We start from the raw sequence: 23,356 nt of genomic DNA on the forward strand, positions 1-23,356 counted from the left end.
GTGCCAAAGGAGAGGTATTGATGCATTGATGCAATAGAACTATGTGTCATGAGGGACATGGCCATGTACTCATTCAGCTAACTTTTGCCCTTGGACATTTTTGAACATGAACACATATGTGCTACTTCCATATTACTCTGAGATGATGCTGAGCCTACCTGACTTGGGGGATCTAATAGCACGTGCTCATAATTGGATATTCTGACTACATAGTCATTTCATGTCTAAGGGTCAGACACTCTGTCTCTACTAGGATCTAATATAACGCTAAAAATGTTACTTTGTTGCAGATGGCATGATGTTGCCCCAAACTCAAATAATCTGTGCTAAAACTTTCAATATTAAGGCTCAAAATGATAGCTTTACCATAGATACCTTTTGCATCATGGAATCTGCCAGATGAAATGGTCAAAGAGGCATGTTGCCTGAACCACAGCTTGGAAATGCTGAGAAAATTTTCTTGCTCTGAGATGCATTCAAAGTTAGCTTTATCAGAGTTTCCAGTTTTAGAATATGTTCCTTTCAAAATCCAAGGAGGCCTACAAACCATTGTACACTTTTTTCTTAGTACTAGAAGTTACAAATTGTGGTAACATCCCTTATTTTGAACATCCCTTATTTAAATATGCCACAGACTGTGGTTTCCTAAACCCTGTATCAATGTGGGCATAGCCTAACTTCAGAACTTTTTATGTTCTATTGTTCTACTTTTTCTCCTTTCTCCACATTGAACTTCAGCTGGTTAGCTCTACCTGATCCTTCCAATTTTAGCACAATCAGCATTGCTTTAAACAACTGACGTCTGACTATCCTTTCTAGATCCTTCATATGATGTCAAAATCTTGTACTTTCCTTCACTGCACTTGTCACTTTCAAATTTACGTTTCTTTTTGTGGCAAATGTTTCTCTGGCCCACCATATCAGGTGGTTCTTTCTTCCTAATTGTTTAAGATACACTCCAGAAAATGACTGAAGAAACTCTATATGGAGTTAAGAGGGAGACTAAATAAGAATGATTCTTACCATCTTTGTGTTTCCATAGTCACATGTTCCAGTGAAAATCCTTTATCTTAATAAAGGCCCTTGACACCAGACTGGTTTACCCTGTGGAAGTTTGCCCAAAGACAACGCAATATTTACAAAAAGTTTAAAAAAAAAAAAGATAAACAAAAACTTTAACTTTTAAAAATATCCTGATATGTTACAAACTATGGTAAAGTAAAAATAATAAATAAATAAATAAATAAATAACACCAAACCCTAGGGTAAAATGCTGGCAAATTATTTGATAGGTAACTCTTTATATCTGAAAAAATGGAAATCATTAACTCCTGCAAGCACTGTGGATGTAGGGACCTAAAGATGAGACTAAGTCACTGGAGTTATATTGCCATCATGTGGTCTTAAGAAAGAAAATATTTTTAAATACAGATATCTCATGTAGAAAAGTATATGGTATCTACTGAAAAGATGACATTAAATTTGGACATAGGAATTTAGTTCTTTGATTAGAGATATCACCTCTGAAAATGTAATTAATTCCTTTTATCCAAAATTTGTATGACTTTTAGTATTAGAAAAACCCTTTAGTTTTTGTTCTTCAGATAGCAGGAAAAAATAACAATGCATTTTAAAAACTAAAATAAATTATGATGCATGAGAATTAAATGACAAAGCAAAATGGAAAAAGATATAAATTGTACTAAAAGAGAAAAAGAATATTTATAATAGAGGCAGTTTTCCCATGAAGCTTATGAAGCCTAAATTTAGGAACTGTCTCTTATATCCCTCTCCTTATTTTTGTATTAGCCATTTAAAATTTTCTTTTTAAAAACAACCTCTTAAGACTGTGTTTATCTTGGATCCCAGAATCTGAAGCAGAGTCTCATATGTGTTGTCTTTACCATATATATATATATATATATATATATATATATATATATACACACACACACACACATGCACACACACACACACACACACACACACACATATATAGGAATCCAATGACACAGGAAAGGGACAGATCCAGCTTTTATGGAACCTAATCTTATTAACTTTAAGAGGTTGTGAAATCTTCATTCCCTACAGCTCTAGGTTTCCCCTAAATTAATCCCTGCTGGTTTTCAAAGCCAGACATAGTGAGGGCTCATCTTTCTGGTGCAGGATCTGAGAGTTGGGATGCCTGCTGGCACGTATAAATCCCTTGCTCCTTAGAGAAAAGCTCTGGGTTCATTTGTTTGTTTGAGATCGCTCCCATTTGTGGATTACTGCAACATGGGTATGATTTTTGGTTAGAGTATGTCTCTGCCCCTCCTACTCATTGAAGTGAAGTCCTTCTATCTTTTGTTGCAGAGCAGGTGTTCTTCTAGGTCTCAGGTTCTTTTGAAAGGAAATTGTTCCATATATAGCTACATATTTGTTGTATACACAGGAAAAGGTGACTTCAGCCTCTTCCTATGCCAGCATCTTGGACTCTCCATAGATGTTAGACATTGTAGATTAAAAAATATAGGAAAATGTTATCTTCCTCCTGTTCTTCTGACAGGTAGCAAGCAAGCAAATCACCTTAATCTTGCTGATGTCCTTTTAGGTTTTTTTTTTTTTTTTTTTCAGGCTACTCTATTTTAGGTCTTTCTGGCCCTCCAAGGCAAGGTTGAGATGTTTATGTCCAAAGGACTTGAGCTTCAGCCTCTTTCTCTCCTCCCTGAAGTCCTGTTACAATGTTGGCTCAGCTCTTTAGCTTCCTGGCTGGTGTCTTCTGCTGGGATTACTATAATTACACCCTGGGCTTGTAGCTTTAGAGTTGTACTAAGGAGGAGGTTGCAAACAAATTCAGAACCTCATTTCCCAAGTAGTTTCCTCCTCTTTGGGATTCTGTGCCTCAATTCTCAATTTCTTTAGATGCTTCCAACTACAACATTTTTCTCTACAGAAAAAAGGTAAGACTGCTACCACTTGCTATGATTCTATGCCAAAAAGGGTTTGGGCAGCACAATTAACTTTCTGCGGATTAGCCCTAAAAAGGTGAAAATTCAAATGTAAACAAGTTCAGGTGATCAGCCAATTACTGAATCTCATGCTAATATAAAGCTAAACATGCTTCAGAAGAAGATAATACAGTCTAAAGACTTAACATATCCAAAATCCTCAGCATGTAATAAAATATTACAGAACATTCAAGGAAAGGGGAAAGTGTTACCCATAGTCAAGGTGAAAAGCAGTCACCAGAAAACAACTCTGAGGTGCCCTAAATGTTGGATTTAGCTGAAGAAGCTTTAAAGTAACTAATACAAATATAATCAATTAATGAAATGGATGTATGTTCAATGAATTAAAGGGAATTAAGGGAATGAGTAAGGGAAATTAATAGTGAATGAATAGAGAATCAATGCAGAGAAATGGAAACTATAAAAAATTATAAATTCTAAAACTGCACAAAGTATATCCAACATCTCAGAAACCATAAGAGCAAGAAAAGAATGGATTGAAATATTTAAAGTGTTGAGAAAGAAAAACTCACCAACCTAGAATTCTGTATCCTTCAAAATTATTCAACAAAAGTGAAGGAAATAAAGGCATTTTCAGACAAATAAAAATTGAGGATATCTGGGGTGCCTGGGTGGTGTATTTGGTTAAGCATCCGACCCTTGGTTTTCATTCAGGTTGTGATCTCATGGCTTGTGGGCTCGAGCCCTGCATCAAGCCCTGGCTCCATGTTCAGTGGGGAGTCTCCTTGAAGATTCTCTCCCTCTCCCCCAACACTCTTTCTCAAATAAATAAATAAATCTTAAAAAAAAAAAAAAAAAAAAAAGCCCAGAGGGTGCCTGAGTGGCTTAGTTGGTTAAGTGTCTGCCTTTGGCTCAGGTCATGATCTTGGGGTCTTGGGATCCAGTCCCACATCAGGCTCCCTGCTCAACAGGGAGTCTGCTTCTTCATTTCACTCTCCCTCAGTGCTCTCCCTCTCTCTCCAATAAAGAAATAAAATCTTTAAAAAATTTTTATATCTTATTAAATTGGTATTTTCACATTCTTTGGGTAAATACCCAGTAGTGGAATTACTAGATCATATGGTAAGTCTGTTTTTTAACTTTTTGAGGAACCTCCGCACCGTTTTCCACAATGGCTGCATCAGCTTGCATTCCCAACAATGCACAAGAGTTCTTTTTCTCTACATCCCTCTCTACATTTATTGTTTCTAGTTTTGTATTTTGTTTTTTGTTTTTGTTTTTACCATTCTGAAAGATTCAAGGTGATATATCATTGTGGTTTTGATTTACATTTCCCTGAGGATTAATGATTTTGAGCATCTTTTCATGGGTTTGTCGGCCATCTGTATGTCTTCTTTGGAAAAAAAAAAGAGTCTATTCATGTCCTTTGCCCATTTTTAATTGGATTATTTAGGTTTTTTGGTATTGACTTGTGTACATTCTTTATATATTTTGGATATTAATCTTTTATTGGCTATATCAATTGCAAATATCTTTTCCCATTTGGTAGGTTGTCTTTTTATTTTGTTGATGGTTTCCTTTGCTATGCTAAAGATTTTATTTCGGTGTAGTCTTAATAGTTTAATTTTGCTTTCGTTTCTCTTGCCAATGTGACTATAGAAAAATGTTTTTATGGCTGATGTCAAAGTGATTATTGCCCATGTTTTCTTTTAGGAATTTTAGGAGTTCAGGTCTTACATTTAAGACTTTAATCCATTTTGAGGGTGTGTGTATGTGTGTGTGTGTGTATGGTGTTATAAAGTGGTCTAGTTTCATTGTTTTGCATGTAGCAACCCGGTTTTCCCAACACCATTTCTTGAAGAAACTTTTTCCCATTGTATATTCTTGCCTCCCTTGTCATATTTTAATTAACCAGTGAAGTGTGGGTTTATTTCTAGGCTCTCTATTCTTTCTGTTACATTGATTTATGCATCTATTTTTGTTTTAGTATTATACTATTTTGATTATTATAGGTTTGCAGTATATTTTGAAATCTGAGATTATGGTAGCTCCAGCTTTGTTCTTCTTTTTTCAAGATTGCTTTGGCAATTCAGGGTCTTTTGTGGCAATTCAGGAACAAATAATTTTAAAATTATTTGTTCTAGTTCTGCGAAAAATGTTGGTATTCTGATAAGGATTACACTAAATCTGTAGATTGCCTTGGGTAGTATGAATATTTTAATAATAATGGTTCTTCCAATCCATGAGTTTGGAATATCTTTCCATCTGTTTGTGTCATCTTCAATTTCTTTCACCACTGTTTTATGGTTTTCAGAGTACAGCCCTTTTGCCTCCTTGGTTAAGTTTATTTCTAGGCTTTTATTTATTTTTTATTATTATCTTTGTTTTGGTTGCACTTCTTGATATTTATCCGAAGGAGTTGAAAACTATGTTCATATAAAAACATGCACATGGATATTTGTAGCAGCTTTATTCATAACTGTGAAAACTTGGAAGCAATCAAGATGTTCTTCTGCTGGTAAATGTATAAACAAACTGTGGTACATCCAAACAATGAAATATTATTCAATACTACAAAGAAATTAGTTGTCAAGTCTTAAAACGACATGGAGGAAACAATTATATTACTAAATGAAAGAAGCCTATCTGCAATTGCATTACTGGGTATTTACCCCAAAGATACAGATGTAGTGAAAACAAGAGCCTTATGTACCCCAATGTTCATAGCAGCAATGGCCACAGTTGCCAAACTGTAGAAAGAGCCAAGATGCCCTTCAACAGATAAAGAAGATATATATGGTCCATATATACAATGGAATATTATGCCTCCATCAGAAAGAATGAATACCCAACTTTTTATGAACATGGACGGGACTGGAGGAAATTATGCTGAGTGAAATAAGTCAAGCAGAGAGAGTCAATTATCATATGGTTTCACTTACTTCTGGAGCATAAGGAGTAACATGGAGGACATTAGGAGAAGGAAAGGAAAAGTGAATTGGGGGAGATCAGAGGGGGAGATGAATGATGAGAGACTGTGGACTCTGAGAAACAAACTGAGGGTTTTGGAGGGGAGGGCAGTGGGAGGTTAGGTGAGCCTGGTGGTGGGTATTAAGGAGGGCATGGATTGCATGGAGCACTAGGTGTGGTGCATAAACAATGAATCTTGGAACACTGAAAAAAATTAAATTAAAAATAAAAAGCCTATCTGAGAAGGCTACATACTGTATGATTCCAACTATATGACATTCTGAAAAAGGCAAAACTTTGGAGACAGTAAAAAGATCAGCTGTTAAGGGTTAGGGAGGAGGAAGAATTGAATAGTTGAAGTATAGAGGAATCTGTTCTGTCTGACACTATAATGGCTGAAACATGTTATACATTTGTCCAAACCAATAGAACATATAAATCAGCAAACTTATTCTTATATTTTATTAAGAAGGAAAGGATCACATGGCCATTATTATCTAAAAGCTGTTGCTGTGAAATAAAGATTTTAGGAGAGTATTTTGTTGACTTCTTTACATTATTCTCAAGGTTACTTAGTTTCATATTTCTTCGTTGGCCACTTCCTACAGATTTTTTTTTTTTCCAGAAAATTGTCATTTTGTCTGTTTGCAAGCTTAGCACCATAAAGTGGTTCAAATGTTTGTTCTGTTAGTCATTTCCCTTCCTTCATTTCTAATTTTGGTTATTTGTGCCTTCTTTTCTCTTATTCCCTAAATAGTTTTCCCATCAGTTTACCTATTTTAGTTGTCTTTTTAAAGAACTGGTGTTAAGAAAGACAACTATCATATGATCTCCCTGATATGAGGAAGTCGAGAAGCAACATGGGAGGTTTGGGGGGTAGGAGAAGAATAAATGAAACAAGATGGGATTGGGAGACAAACTGTAAGAGACTCTTACTCTCACAAAACAAACTGAGGGTGACCAGGGGGAGGTGGGTAGGGAGAGGGTGGTGGGGTTATGGACATTGGGGAGGGTATGTGCTATTGTGAGTGCTGTGAAGTATGTAAACCTGGCGATTCACAGACCTGTACCACTGGGGCTAATAATACATTATATGTTAACAAAAAATTAAAAAAAAAAACTGGTGTTAGAAAGAAATATATTCTTCATGCTTCAGAATTCAACATAAGAAAAATATTAGAGGCTAATGGTAAATTTGCTGCCTCCATCTCTAACTTCAACTTATTAATTATAATTTTAATTATAAATCTATTGTTAGCAATTGTTAATACATAAATGATTAATATTTATGTTAAATTTTAAGTAAATTTTGAATAATATTAAATATTGTTAAATTATGAAAGTTTTTCAGAGAGAGAAAAAAAAAGTAAAACATCATAGCTATTGTGAAAGGTGTAAATATTTAGCTTTCTATAAATGCTGTTTCTCCTCCCACTCCTTCTTCTAATTTTTCTCTTTCTTCTCAGCATTTGTATCAATTTTTATAGAAGCTAAAGTGTTAAATAAAGGAGAAAATAAAAGGATCATAATCAAGCTATTGGGTTTGATGTTACTGTGGGAACACTGCAGACAGCAAATTGATAATAAAAACTGGTTTTGACTTGTGAGGCTATTACTAAAACTACAGGTTGTATCTCAATTTTCACTCACCTTTAAAAAGAAAATTTATGAGTTTAACCCCAAACCCCTTTTCCTTTTTTTAAATTTAATTTTATTTTTTCAGTGTTCCAAGATTCATTGTTTAAGCACCACACCTAGTGCTCCATGCAATCTGTGCCCTCCTTAATAGCTACCAGCATGGCCTCCCAAACCTCTACCCTCCTTCCCCTCCAAAACCTTCAGTTTGTTTCTCAGCGTCCACAATTCTCATCATTTGTCTCCCCCTCTAATTTCCCCCAACTCACTTCTCCTCTCCATTTCCCAATGTCCTCCATATTATTCCTTATGCTCCATAAGTAAGTGAAACCACATGATAATTGACTCTCTCTGCTTATTTCACTCAGCATAATCTCCTCCAGTCCCATCCATGTTGATAAAAAGTCAAGTATTCATCCTTTCTGATGGAGGCATAATATTCCATTGTATATATAGATCATATATTCTTTATCTGTTCGTCTGTCGAAGGGCATCTTGGCTCTTTCCACAGTTTGACGACTATGGCCATTGCTACTATGAACATTGGGGTACAGATGGCCCTTTTTTCACTACATCTGTATCTTTGGGGTAAATACCCAGTAGTTCAATTGCATGGTCATAGGGTAGCTCTATTTTTAATTTCTTAAGGAATCTCTGCACTGTTTTCCAAAGTGGCTGCACCAACTTGCATTCCCACCAACAGTGTAAGAGGGTTCCCCTTTCTCCACATCCTCTCCAACACTTGATGTTTACTTGTTGTCTTGTTAATTTTGGCCATTCTAACCGGTGTAAGGTGGTATCTCAATGTGGTTTTGATTTGAATCTCCCTGATGGCTAGTGATGATGAACATTTTTTCATGTGTCTGTTAGCCATTTGTATGTCTTCTTTGGAGAAGTGTCTGTTCATGTCTTCTGCCCATTTTTTGACGTGATTATCTGTTTTTTGTGTGTTGAGTTTGAGGAGTTCTTTATATATCTTGGATATCAGCCCTTTGTCTGTAGTGTCATTTGCGAATATCTTCTCCCATTCCATGGGTTACCTCTTTGTTTTCTTGACTGTTTCCTTTGCTGTGCTGAAGCTTTTGATCTTGATGAAGTCCCAAAAGTTCATTTTTGCTTTTGTTTCCTTTCTCTTTGGAGACATGTCTTGAAAGAAGTTGTTGTAGCCGATGTAGAAGAGGTCACTGCCTGTGTTCTCCTCTAGGATTTTGATAGATTCCTGCCTCACGTTGAGGTCTTTTATCCATTTCTCCAAACTCCATTTTCAAATACATATTATATCACTTACTTGCAGTGGATAGAGTTTTAACACAAATTATGTCAAAATTGATCAATTTCACAATTGAGTATTTCATCATGTAAGCCTTACAAAATAAATCTGACAGTCCAAGAGCAGCATTAATTAAATAAAAAGTCTGTGTGCGTGTGTGTGTGTGTGTGTGTGTGTGTGAAAGAGACAGAGACATATAGACAGAAATTTATGTTAAATGTTTAACAATACATGGCCTTGTTTTTCTTTTCTAATATCAGAGATTGTGTTGATAATAAAAGACCAGAAATAAAAGATACATACATACATACATAAAATCCAAGGTTCTGAAAAGCAGAAACTATTAAATCACATGCAGTTGTAAGTCTAATAAATGACACAAAGTCATAAATACCTGTAGGTGCAAGTATTACCAAATCTTCATTTATTTATTTATTTTTAAAAGATTTTATTTATTTATTTGACAGAGAGAGAGGTCACAAGTAGGCAAAGAGGCAGGCAGAGAGAGAGGGGAAGCAGGCTCCCCACTGAGCAGAAAGCCTCATGCTGGCCTCAATCCCAGGACCCTGAGATCATGACCTGAGCTGAAAGCAGAGGCTTTAACCCACTGAGCCACCCAGGTGCCCTCAAATCTTCATTTAGAAAAAATAAACAAAACCCTATAAAAACATTTTCTCCTTTCTTCATGCCCAGAGCACCTAAAAAGAAATACACAATTAAAAGTACTACATTATCCATGGAGACATCTAAAATGTTTCTTTCATTTCTCTCTTTGACAACAGAACCTTTAGGCTTTACCTTAAGAGTGGAGTGAATGCCTCCCAAATTTACCCTCTGTAGTACTTTTTAAAATCTAACTCTTGAATTGGATATAATGGGCTTAACACCTTAGACACTTCAGGGGGCAGAAATCCTTGCCTTTCTAAGTAAGAGCAATCTTCTGTCAGCCCACAGAAATGTTATCAAAAATAGAAAGTGTCAATAGAAATGCCATCTAAAACCAGAGCTTATAAGCTACAAACTATTCTGTAAATTGTTTTTGACACTTGGCTATGCCTGTTATGCATTGGTGCTATCTACTAATGCCTCCGCTTTATAACCAGTCCACTTTATTCCTGCAGGTACTTCACATTTTACATTCAATTTGTAATATCATTCTTAGATGGTCTGCACTAAATTGAGCCAGATAATAACTGATTACCTTGAATGCTATTAGGATTTTCCTCTGATGGTTCTAATTTCCTTACATTGCAAGTTCAAAATTTTTATGAGATTCCTAAGATGGGTCCCTTGATAGAGTAAGTTTGGAAAATGATCTATTGACTAGCTCTCTTTTTAAAATAAAATATTAAATTCTCTGAATACTAAAAGAATCAGAAAAAAAAATTTGTTTAATGATGTTATTCCAAACTTATGTAACCAAAGAGTCCCTCTTATGCTACACACTTCAAATTAAACATATTAACATCTTGTAACACTGATTTTTAGTAAACACTTTTTGGGAAAAAACTATGTTGTGCACATTTGTATTATGTGTATGTTTTAAAGCCTCTAAAATTTGTTTTAGAAGCTGTTTTTGATGGTTTTATCTGTTTCAATAGAGTATACTATCTAAATTAAAAATGCATCCACATGATGGTTCTAGTTATTGTGTGCATTTATTAAAAACCTAAAAGCAATGATTAGGGGAAAACTTTATAGACTAGGATGTGAGTGGTACCATATAAAATTGGGCAACATAGCACCCTTGTAATGACAAAGTTAAAATCAAAAGCAGAATTTGGTTGTATCACCACAATTGATTTATTCTTTATTAGAATGGTGCAGTTCTCTATTCTTTCTGCATGCAAAATGACTGATATAGGGGCGCCTGGGTGGCTCAGTGGGTTAAGCCTCTGCCTTCAGCTCAGGTCATGATCTCAGGATCCTGGGATCGAGCCCCACATCGGGCTCTCTGCTCGGCGGGTAGCCTACTTCCCGCCCCCCCTCTGCCTGCCTCTCTGACTACTTGTGATCTCTGTCTGTCAAATAAATAAATAAAATATTTTTAAAAAATGACTGATATAGATTAAGTAGGCAAGAAGACTAATCATTACAGTTTAGTTTGTAATATTATATTAAGAATAAAAAAGTTCAAGACTACATCACTCATATATTTCTGATGGGAATGCAAAATTATAGAGCCTTTCTGGGACACAGTTTGATAGTTTCTTAAAAATTTAAGTATACACTCACCATTAGATTCACCAATCTCACTGTTATGTGTTAACTGCAAAGAATGAAAATTTATAATCACACAAAATGCCCATGTTTATAGCAATTATATTCATAATGGCCTCAAACTCAAAATAACTAAATGTTCTTCAGTGAATTAGTGGATAAACAAGTGGTACATTCATGTAATGAAATACAACTCAGCAATAAGAAAATAATAACTTAGATGTCTCTTAAATGTATTATGCCAAGTGAAAGTAACCAGAGTCAAAAAGTCCCTTACTAAATGATTCCACTAATATGAAATTCTGTAAAAGCTAAAACAATAAAGATGGAGAAGATATAGGTGGTTGCTAGAGACTAGGGTTGGGGGGTGGATTTGATAAAAAATTAAGCAGCATGGGGTGCTTGGGTGGCTCAGTCAGTTAAGTATCAGACTCCAGATTTTGGCCAATGTTCGTGATCTCATGGGTGGTGAGATGGAGTCCTGCATCTGGCTCTGTGCTTAGTGTGGACTCTGAGTTTCTCTCTCTCCTTCTCCCTTTGCCCCTCCCTCCACTCATACTAGCTCTCTCTCTCTCTGAAATAAATAAATAAAATCTTTTCAGAAAATTAAGTAACATAAAGGAATTTTTGAAGATGAGGAATTTGTTCTATATTCTGATTGTGGTGATAGTTACATGACTCTTTCTATTTGTCATATCTCACAAAATTGTAAAAAAAAGTGAATTTTACTGTATAGAAATTTAAAATCAGTATGTTAAATATTCAACATGTAATAAAAAAATAAATGGATGGCAATATATTTATTTTAAAAGTAGTCTCCCCAAATAGATATATATAGATAGATAGATAGATATAGTGATTATCTTTTTATAAAATTATGTTAAAATTATAATATATAGTTATTAGAAATATAGATAAATTCAACAACACCATACAAAATGGAAATTAAGTGACTGTAATGGTTTACCTCAAGAAGTAGAATGTATGGCAACAGGATGGGGTGCCCACATTTTTTGATGAGGATTGCTCTCAGTTCCCTGGCTTCTGTTTCAAGTGGTGAATTTTGGGTACTCATATTCTAAAAATATTACTTAGAAAACCCTAAATGTTTTCATTAAATAATCAAATAGACAAAACTTGATAGTAAGTTAGTAAAAGAGAAAATATTTCTAGTAAAATTATCTTGCAAGCAGTTGAGAGAGAAAGAGAGAAAACAGAAAAATAAATTGTCAAGGAAGAGAAAATACGAATTGTAATCAAAGTTTCACCGGAGTCCCCAAAAGAAAAAAGATAAGAGAATAAAGGAACAGTATTATTTGAAAAGATAAGAAGAGAAATTTTCAAAATTGGTAAAAATCAGAAATCCTCAAACCTGCCAAGAATGGACAGCAATCCCTGTATCAATGGATGAAAAATTACTCTAAACTTTGCTGTGAAAGAAAGAAGGTGTGGGGGGTGGTGGGAGTCAAGGCTCAGAGACAAGACCCTTTGCCCTTCTTTGCTTCTGCTTTTATTGGTCCTTCAGGATAAACACAAAACTTTATCACTGTTTCTCAAGCACGAGATGTATGACAAAGGGTCTTACTGGAACTAGGAGGATGTATTTACAGGAATGATATAATATGCTAATCTCTGTGTTCTAAACTCTGCCAAACATAGCCTAGGGGACAATACATACATCTCTTAGATCACAGGGCAGGTGTTTGGGCTAGGAAAGCTTTGGGGAAGGCAACTCCCTACTGCATTCCTATGGCCAAGCGGTCACACAGGCCTTGGTATTCCAAAGACCTAAGCCCTTCTCTGAAAATTAAACCCCTTCACGTGTCACATTTTACCAAGCCAGGTATTATGGATGATTTCATGCTGTACATTAACCCCAACACAAGCCCATAAAGTCAAATATTTAGAAAGCAGAATAAATACAAAGAAACTGACACCTTTATACATTGTAGTATATTTCCAGAATATCAAAAACAAGAAAAAGTCCTAAGAACAGAGAAAAAAGATAACTTGACAGCAGTCTTCTCAATAAAAACAAGAATGAAGATAATGATATCTTTAATATGTTATCAGTAAATAACTGCCAAACTATAATTTTATAATTAAAAAAGGTATCTTTTGAACATGCATGCAGAATTTTTGTCCTCAGTAATAGCTAAGTAAATTATCACATTGCCCTCCAGCACATAAAAACTTGAGATGATGTACAAAAAACACCCTGCTTTTAGGCACTAGAGAGTGACAAAAGCAGGTCTTCTTCCTTTTGTCTTCCTTGACACAGAGTTGACACACTTGGAAGTATGAAACAGTACTGGATAAATTTCCTGTTGTCATGGCACCTAGCATGAGGGCACACAGAGTCTTAATCATGTGGCATGGGTAAATCTTCTATAGACCTTCCTTTACTCTTTCTGGTTTGAAGAACAAGACAACAGAACTGGGAAAACCAAAACTGCTGAAAAGTGTGGGAAGACCACAAGAAAGGAGTAGGGAAGAGGTACCCCCAATTCTGTTTATTAACTTCCCCAGTATTTGGGTGAAAGTGGAGCTACCACATGAAAGTAGAGTCTAGGGAGTCCAGCTCAACTGTGCTGAGGTTTTACCTGCCACCCAAGAAATACGGTCTAACCAATTTAATAGTCTATTAAAGTAATCAACTAACAATTCAATTTTAAAGAAGTAAAACCAACCAACCAACAATGACAACAATAATGAAAGTCTTCAGATAATATAACACAACATAGATTCCCCACATATAACATTTACAATGTCCAGAATAAAATCTAAAATCACTCAACACGAAGAATCAAAGAAATATGACTTATTCTCAAAAGAAATGATTATCAAGGTTTAACAACCCTATAATGGCATAGATGAGGGAGATGTAATTAAAAGAAATGAATTTTGAAGGATATTATATTTATGCTTAATGGTATAAAGGAATATATGTTTAAAACAAATGAAGACATAAGAACTCTAAAGAGAGAAATATAAACTATAAAAAATAACCAATAGAAATTCTAGAAACAAAAGTACCATATCTGAAATTAAAAATTCACTGAAAAGCCTTAACAGAAAAATGGAATTGACACAAGAAATAGTGAATTGAAAATAGATCAATTCAAGTCATTTGGTTCAAAGCAAAGAGAAAAAGATTTGAAGGAAAAAACAAAAAACAAAAAACAAAAAACCAAGCCTCAGAAACAAGTGGAACAATATCAAAAGGTATGACATGTGTAACTGGAGTCTCAAAAGAGAGGACCAAAAAGAAAAAGGCACAAACAATATGTGAGAAAATAATGATTAAAAACCTACATAATTTGATGACATATATTTATTGGAGTCCCAGTAAAGTAGGAAAATATTAGAAGATAAAATGACAAAAATATCCTCAGATTTGTGAAAGACATAAATTTATAGATTCAAAAAAGGAGTAAATTCTAAGAACAAATATTACAAAGAAGAAAAAAAAAACCCATTCAGACACGTCAGAGTCTAGCAAATAACTAGAATGACAACCACAACAAAATGTAACTCATTACATAAAGAGACACAAGAATTCAAATGACCACAATTTCCTGGTCAGAAACTAGAGAGGCAACAAATCAGTGACAAAAATGCTGAAGTGAGGAAAAAATAAAATTAATCCAGAATTTTTTCTAGCTAAAATTTTCTTCAAGAATGAAAACAAAATAAAAACACATTTTTACACAGAAAACTGAGAACTGATCACCATCCTACTCATACAACCTGAACTACTAAAGGATGTTTTTCAAGCTGAAAAATTATATCTAAACAATACATATCTTTGGAAAGAAATAAAGAGAATCAGAAGTGGTTTGGCAAAATATAAACCCTGTTTTCCTCCAAATTTCTTTAAAACACAGAACTGTTTTGTTTGGCCCTGTTTGTTCATGGCCCTGCTTGGAAGATGGCCAGTTTGAGTTGAGACAACAAATAGTTTTACCAGATTTAAAGCTATTTCTCTCACTGTACCAAAGCAGGAAATTTAATTCATAACCCCACTCATTGTTTTTGCAGCCTTCAGCCAGTCTGATGAAAGTATCTAACCAGAGGACATAGAAAGTTGCATAGCTGATTCAATAGCCCTGTGTACAGTGGCACTCAAACAGGGAACACAGCCCATGGTTATCTGGTCTGCAGAGCAAAAATGGTAGCCTCACCTGACCACAGCATTCAGTACACACTCTGGCCTGATTAAGGTCTCCAAGCAATGGGCTATACACACACTGAGTCTTATCCTGCTGCTCTGCTAGGAAAGGAAACAATTCATAGCCCCATCTGCTACCCATCTTCTTACCAATGAGTAATTACTTTAAATGTAAATGGATTAAATTCTCTAATTAAAAACACAGAAATATTGAATGGATTAACAAATAAGATCCAACAATATGCTGTGTACAAGAGAGTAATTTTAGCTTTAAAGACATACATAGACTAAGAGTAAAGCAATGGAAAAAGACATTTCAATCAAATGGTAACCAAAAAAGGCAAAGGTAGTTATATATGCATCAGACAAAACAGATGTTTAAAATGGTAAAAAGAGAAAAAGAAAGTCATTATATAATGGTAAAGGGGTCAATATATCAAGAAGATAGAACAATTGTAAATATGTACCCAATATTGAGGCACCTAACTATACAAAGCAAAAACTAACAAAGCTAAAAGGATATATAAACAGTAATACAATAATAATCGAAGACTGTCTCTCAAAGTGAATAAATCATGCAGAGAATCAATAAGGAAATGGTGCACTTGAACAACACTCCAGACCAAATGGACCTAACACACAGATACAGAACAGTATATTCAATAACAATAGAATGCACATTCTTCTTAAGTTTACATTTAATGTTTTCTAGGAAAGATCATATGTTAGGCCATAAAACAAATCTTAGCAAGTTCAAGAAGACAGCAGTCATATCAAGTATCTTCTTTAACCACAATGGCATGAAACTAGAAATCAATAATGAGGAAAACCAGAAAATTCATGAACACAGAAATTAAACAACTCTTCCCAGACAACTAGTGGATCAAAAAATAAAATTAAAAATGAAATAAAAAAGGTTTCTTGATACAAATGAAAATGGAAACACACACACCAGAACTTGTGGAATGCATCAAAAGTTATTCCAAGACAGAAATTCACAGCAATAAATACATATATTAAGAAACAAGAAAGATTCCATATAAACAACCTATCTGTGCTTTAATGAATTTAAAAAAGAAAAACAAACTAAACCCAAAGTTAGCAGGTAAAAGGAAATAATAAAAATTAGAGCAGAAATGAATGAAATAGAGAAGAGGGAAACAATAGAAAAAGTTAACCAAACTAAGAATTGGTTCTCCAAAAAGCTAAACTAAATTAACAAACTGTTAGCTAGAATAACCAAGGAAAAAGAGAGCACTCAAATCAACAAAATTGTAAATGAAAAAGGACACATTACAATGGTTCCTACAGAAATTCAAAGAAACTGCTATGAACAACTATATGCTAACAGGTTGAACAATGAGTAGAAATGGGAAAATTCTCAGAAACATACAACTTACCAAGACTGAATCAGGAAGAAAGAGAAAATCCAAATAGACCAACTACTAGCAAGGAGACTAAATCAGTATTAAAAAAATCTCCGAACCTTCAATTTTTTTGGAAACAGCTTCAGGAGAATAGGTATTATTTCTTCTTTGAATGTTTGATAGAATTCCCCAGGGAATTCGTCAGGTCCTGGGCTCTTGTTTTTTGGGAGGTTTTTGATCACTGCTTCAATCTTGTTATTAGATATTGGTCTATTCCAGTTGTCAATTTCTTCCTGATTCAGTTTTGGAAGTTTATAGGTTTCCAGGAATGCATCCATTTCATCTAGGTTGCTTAACATTTTGGCATATAACTGTTGATAATAATTTCTGATGATTGTTTCTATCTCCTTGGCGTTAATCGTGATCTCTCCCTTTTCATTCATAATTTTATTAATTTGGGTCCTTTCTCTTTTCTTTTGGATTAGTTTGGCCAGTGGTTTATCGATCTTACTGATTCTTTCAAAAACCAGCTTCTAGTTTCATTGATGTGTTCTACTGTATCTCTAGTTTCTATCTTATTGATCTCTGCTCTAATCTTGATTATTTCCCTTCTTGTGTGTGGGGTTGGCTTAATTTGTTGTTGATTCTTGAGTTCTTTAAGGTGTAAAGAGAACTAGTATATTCTGGATTTTTCAATTTTTTGAGGGAGAATTGGATGGCTATGTTTTTCCCCCCTAAGGACCACCTTCGCTGTATCCCATAGGTTTTGGGCCAAAGTGTCTTCATTCTCATTGGTTTCCATGAATTGTTTAAGTTCTTCTTTGCTTTCCTGGTTGATCCAAGCATTCTTAAGCAAGGTGGTCTTTAGCTTCCAGGTGTTTAAATCCCTTCCAAACTTTTTCTTGTGGTTGAGTTCCAGTTTCAAAGCACTGTGGTCTGAGAATATGCAGGAAATAATCTCAATCTATCGGTATTGGTTGAGTCCTGATTTATGACCCAGTATGTGGTCTATTCTGGAGAAAGTTCCATGTGCACTTGAGAATGAGTATTCTGTTGTTTTAGGGTGGAATGTTTTGTATATATCTATGAAGTCCATCTGGTCCAATGTGTCATTCAATGTTCTTGTTTCTTTATTGATATTCTGCTTGGATGATCTGTCTATTACTGAGAGTGGTGTGTTAAGATCCCCTACTATTAATGTATTCATATCAATATGACTCTTTATCTTTATTAACAGTTGTCTTATGTAGTTGGCTGCTCCCATATTGGGGGCATAAATATTTACAACATGTGTTGGAGAGGATGTGGAGAAAGGGGAACCCTCTTACACTGTTGGTGGGAATGCAAGTTGGTGAAGCCAATTTGGAAAACAGTGTGGAGATTCCTCAAGAAATTAAAAGTAGAGCCACCCTATGACCCTGTGATTGCACGACCCTGCAATTGCACGGCTGGGTATTTACCCCAAAGATACAGACATAGTGAAAAGAAGGGCCATCCGTACCCCAATGTTCATAGCAGCAATGGCCACAGTGGCCAAACTGTGGAAAGAACCAAGATGCCTTCAGCAGATGAATGGATAAAGAAGATATGGTCCATATATACTATGGAGTATTATGCCTCCATCCGAAAGGATGAATACCCAACTTTTTTATCCAACATGGATGGGACTGGAAGAGATTATGCTGAGTGAAATAAGTCAAACAGAGAGAGTCAATTATCATGGTTTTGCTTATTTGTGGAGCATAAGGAATAACACAGAGGACACAGGGAGATGGAAAGGAGAAGTGAGTTGGGGGAAACTGGAGGGGGAGACCAACCATGAGAGACTGTGGACTCTGAGAAACAAACTGAGGGTTTTGGAGGGGATGGGGGTGGGAGGTTAGGGGAGCCTGGTGGTGGGTATTATGGAGGACACATATTGCATGGAGCACTGTGTGTGGTGCATGAATAATGAATTCTGGAACACTGAAAAGAAAAATAAATAAATAAAAATTAAAAAAAAAATCTCCCAAACAAGAAAAGCACAGCACCTGATAGCTTTTAAATATATTTATTTATTTATTTACTTGACAGAGAGAGAGAGAGATCACGAGTAGGCAGAGCAGCAGGCAGAGAAATGGGGGGAAGCAGGTTCCCTGCTGAGCAGAAAGCCTGATGTGGGGCTCAATCCCAGCACCCTGAGGTCATGACCTGAGCCGAAGGCAGAGGCTTAACCCACTGAGCCAACCAGGATCCCCAGCATCTGATAGCTTTACAGGTGATTTTTACCAAACATTTAAGGAAAAATTAGTACCTATCTTTCTCAAACTCTTCCCAACAAATCAAAGAAGAAAGAATACTGTCAAACTCATTTTTATAAGGCTAGCATTATCCTGGTACCCAAAACAGAAAAGAACACTACTAAAAAAGAAAACTACAGGCCAATATCCCTGATAAATAAAGATGGAAACATTTTTGATAAAATAATAAGAAACCAAATTCAGAAGCAAAAATTGATCATTTTGGATTTATGCCTGGGATGCAAATATGACTCAACATATTTAAAGGAATAGAGTAAATGTTGAAAACAATAATGAGTGAAAAATTTCTAAAGTTAATGACAGACACCAAGCCACAGATTCAGGAAACATAGCAAAAACTAAGCAATATAAATAACAAAAATCTTTACCTAGAAATATATTCACACTGCAGGAAACAGAAAACAACAAAAATCTTTTAAAAAACCAGAAGGAAAAAAATAGGAGCAAGGTTAAGAATTACATAAAATATATCTTTAGAAACCATACAAGCAGGGAGAGAGTTGAGTGAAATACTTAAAGTGTTGAAAGAAAGAAACTGTCCTCCAGTTTTCTTGGAAAAGTCTCTTATGAGAAATAATTCCTGAATTCTCTCCTATTTAAAATGGTGTGCCATGCTTATATGTAGCAAATAACTTGTCTGGATATAAAATCATTGATTCTTCTCTCTTCTCTTAAATATCCTGTAGATGTTACCTCTTTCACTGTCTGCTGTATATTGCTAGGGAGAAGTATAATCCCAATCTGATTTATTTTCCTTTACAAGTGACTTATTTTCACCCAATTGTTCAAAACATTCTTCCCTTAACTGAAGTCCAATGACTTTACTAGAGTATATTTCAGTGTTAAGAATTTTGGGTAAATATTCCTGGACACATGGTGTGCCTTTTCAATTTATAGATAAAGTTGTCTTTTAATTCAGGGAAGTTTTCTTGAATTATGGTTTTAAATACTGTTCAACTTTAATTTTTCTTTACATTTTCCATGATTTTGCCTTTTTTCTTCCTAATATACTGTGATCATCACTCACTGTTGCCTGGACATCTTTAACGAGACTTGCTGTACTTTTGATGTGATGATTTCCTTCATAGTCACAATCAATTTATTAAAAGACCATCAAATTTAGTTTGTAATGTTATAATCAAGGGTTCAACTGCTTTGTAATTACTTTTTAAAACTCATCTGCTGAAGTTAGGCCGTACTTTTCACCTTTCTTTCTTCTTTCCTTTTTCCTTAGAGTATTTTGGTTGTTAGAATTTTAAGATAACATATCTAGGTAAATGTTAAATTTGGTTACAATACAATTCACTAACTCTATTATCATATTCCTGAACTGCTTACCTTGTTTGCAACACTGCTTCCCTAATTCCTGTAGCCACATGAGTTTTTCATCAACAAGAATATATATTAGTTTTCTCTAATGAAGAAAAATTAGGTGTCCTTGATATCTTAGCACCATATTATCTCACTAAAAATAGACTGAACTTACAATATTCTGCTCTTTCACTGGCACTTTGAAGAAAGGAAGTCTTCTCTCATCTTCAAACTAGATCCATGGACAAGTTAATGGAGATTCTCAGCGAGGTGATTTGTGTAAACTCTGATATATGTTTGTACATATATATTTTATCCAGGGGTCGGGTTTGTGATTTTCCTTATGTTCACAAGGGAGTCCAAAAACAAAAACAACAATAACAAAAGTTAAGGATCATTTGCATGGAAGAAAGAGTAGTAAAATAAGACCTAAGGCAATCACAATTTGTACACTTACTGGCTATGTCAGTACATCACTTACTACCTCTAGGGAATCAATGATTTTAAAGCTCTTTGCCTTGAAAGTTCTGTGATTCTAAGGCTAGAAGTTTTTCTCAAATGCTGGCTGTCCACAAATCTATAAGAGCAATTCACAGATATCCCTTCCTTGTTATCTTCATTATGTGGCGCAATAATCCAATTTTGCATTAGTCAGAACTGTGTCCAGCTGAGCGTAAAGCTATAAAATACTCTTAGTCTTAGACCTAAAGGACAGTGAAGATCCAACAGAGTGCACAGATTCCAGCACTTGAAGCCACTATTTTTTTTATGACATTTAGATTGAGCTTTTAAGGTCAGAGTTAAAAGAGAACACTTAATTTAGAAGGAAAGCTGCTGTGGACAGCAATGTAAAGTTCACACAGAAAAAGATCGGGCATTTTTCTCTGGTTATTTTTATGCTCAGGTTAGAAGTTAAGATATTCAGAAATCACTCAAAGGAAATTTCTAACAACTAGTCCTCCCCTAACCTCACACCCTTCACACCTTATTAAAGAAAAAAACAAAACAAAAACAAATCTGGTGTAAGAGATTTGAATCTATAAAAAAGCAAATATTCTGTAGGCAACAGCATAATCACTTGAATTATAAAAGAAGACTATCATTTAGAGTAGTGGTATTCAAACTGAATTCCTTGCAACTCTACCTCAGTAGCCACTTTCTCTCGCAAATGACTATCAAACTAAGTGAGACTTAAAGACCCTTCTTTAATCAGAATTTTCTTCTTAATCTATTATGATTGCTTATAAGGTTTTGAATGAAGAAAATTTCAGCACTAAATAAAATAAATAAATAAATAAATTTAAAGATAGTGTGAAAATTGTAACTACAAGGCAAAATGAGGTTAGAAAGTGCTGGTGTCTATTATAGACTGGATATCTGCACCCCTCCAAAATTTTTATGCTGAAATCCCAAACCCCAATGCAATAGTATTAGAAGATGAAGTCTTTGGGGGGAAAAAAAAGATGAGGCCTTTGAGAGGTGTTTAGATCGTAAGGGCACAACCGTCATAAATGGGATTAGTGTCTTTATAAAAGAGACCTCCAAAGAGCCTTCTCCTTATTTCCCCCCAGGCCTTGTGATGACACAATGAGAAGATGGCCACCTCTGGACCAGGAAGTGAGCTCCCACCAGACAGTAAATCTGCTGGTACTTTGACCTTTGACTTCCCAAGCCTCCCGAACTGTGAGAAACAAAATATTTGTTGTTTAAGCTACTCAGTCTATTAGTTTGTTACAGCAGCTTGAATATACTAAGATAGTGTCCGATATTAGAAAGTATTAGAAAGTTACATAAGACCAGACACTTTATTTTGATTACAGTTATCTTGTCTCACTTAGAACGGTGCTTGGGACTTAGACATTATTCAGTAAGTACTTCATGAATGTGTGAAAATAAATGAATAAATTAGTGCATTATATATATTATATATACTGTAAAACATTTCATATGTATGAAGAAAGGAAGTCATTTCTAACTCACAGGTTCTCTACATAAAAGGCTTATCTGAAAAAAAAAGATACGCTATCAGATAACACTTCAAAGTCACACTAATGAATTAACCATTAGCTAATAAAAGTAAAAGCTACAGATTATTCTTTGGTATTTCTGTATTCTTAAGATTCTCTAAACAAGGTTCTCCCAACTTTATAGACCAGGCACTCCCAACATATTTTGAGTATGCACCCTAATATTTATACCCCAGTTTAGTTTCTTTTGTATCCAGTTGCAATGGTACTCATGTATTGTCATATTGTAAAACATATGGAAAATAGAAATGCAAAAACAGCTGATAAAGAAAAAATATATAAAATATACTTCAAATGATTTGTGTTTATTTGTAATGATAATCATTTTTCCTTTCAATAAAACTAGGATTAGTAAGAATATAGTTCTGTGAGAATGATGTGATTGAACTGGTATATTTAATTAAATCATCATGAATTTTATTTCCTTATGTCTAAAAAAGGGCTAATATTAGAAGTATCAGGTCAATCATTTTCTTACTGCTTTTCTCTTTAAACTTGAATTATCAGAGCTATATATAAACAACAATTTTACTGAAGGAACTTTTTAAGCTACTTGTCTAATTTTTTAGGATTAGTGCAGTTTACATGATATAATGTTTCTATAAACACATTTAATGGGGACAGAAAGGTTTTAATACTTGACGAACTTATATTAAAAGACCAAAAAGTAAGAATGTTGCTTTCAAAATGTCAGGATGCCCTGGATGTTTTAAGGATTGCGGTAGCTATGCAAGGATCTGAACTGCAGAGCAGATGAAGGAGCCAGCATCAATCCATATATTCAAGAGTATAAAAGACTAATTTCTTTCTCATTTTAGAAAAAAAATATTTAGAATTATGAATATTTTCCCCCACCACAGTCAAAGTTGTTTATACCTGATGACATTTCTGAGAATTTAATAAACCTTATTTCAAGATACATATGGTTGCTATGTTTTATTGTAGTCAACTGTTTAAGATGGAGGAGGATAATTCAATTATTAAAACTTAAAGGACGCTAAGAGTCTCCTACTGTAAGATCTTGATTCTACCAATGATACAACTGAATTTCAGAGATATGTGGCATGCCTGCTATACAATAAATACTTCTTCTATCCTTGTATTTCTATTGTGGCATATTTTATTGTTAATATA

The sequence above is a fragment of the Enhydra lutris genome, unplaced genomic scaffold (assembly GCF_002288905.1).
Source record: "Enhydra lutris kenyoni isolate GAN:26980312 unplaced genomic scaffold, ASM228890v2 scaffoldscaffold3, whole genome shotgun sequence".
Classification (NCBI taxonomy): Eukaryota; Metazoa; Chordata; class Mammalia; order Carnivora; family Mustelidae; genus Enhydra; species Enhydra lutris.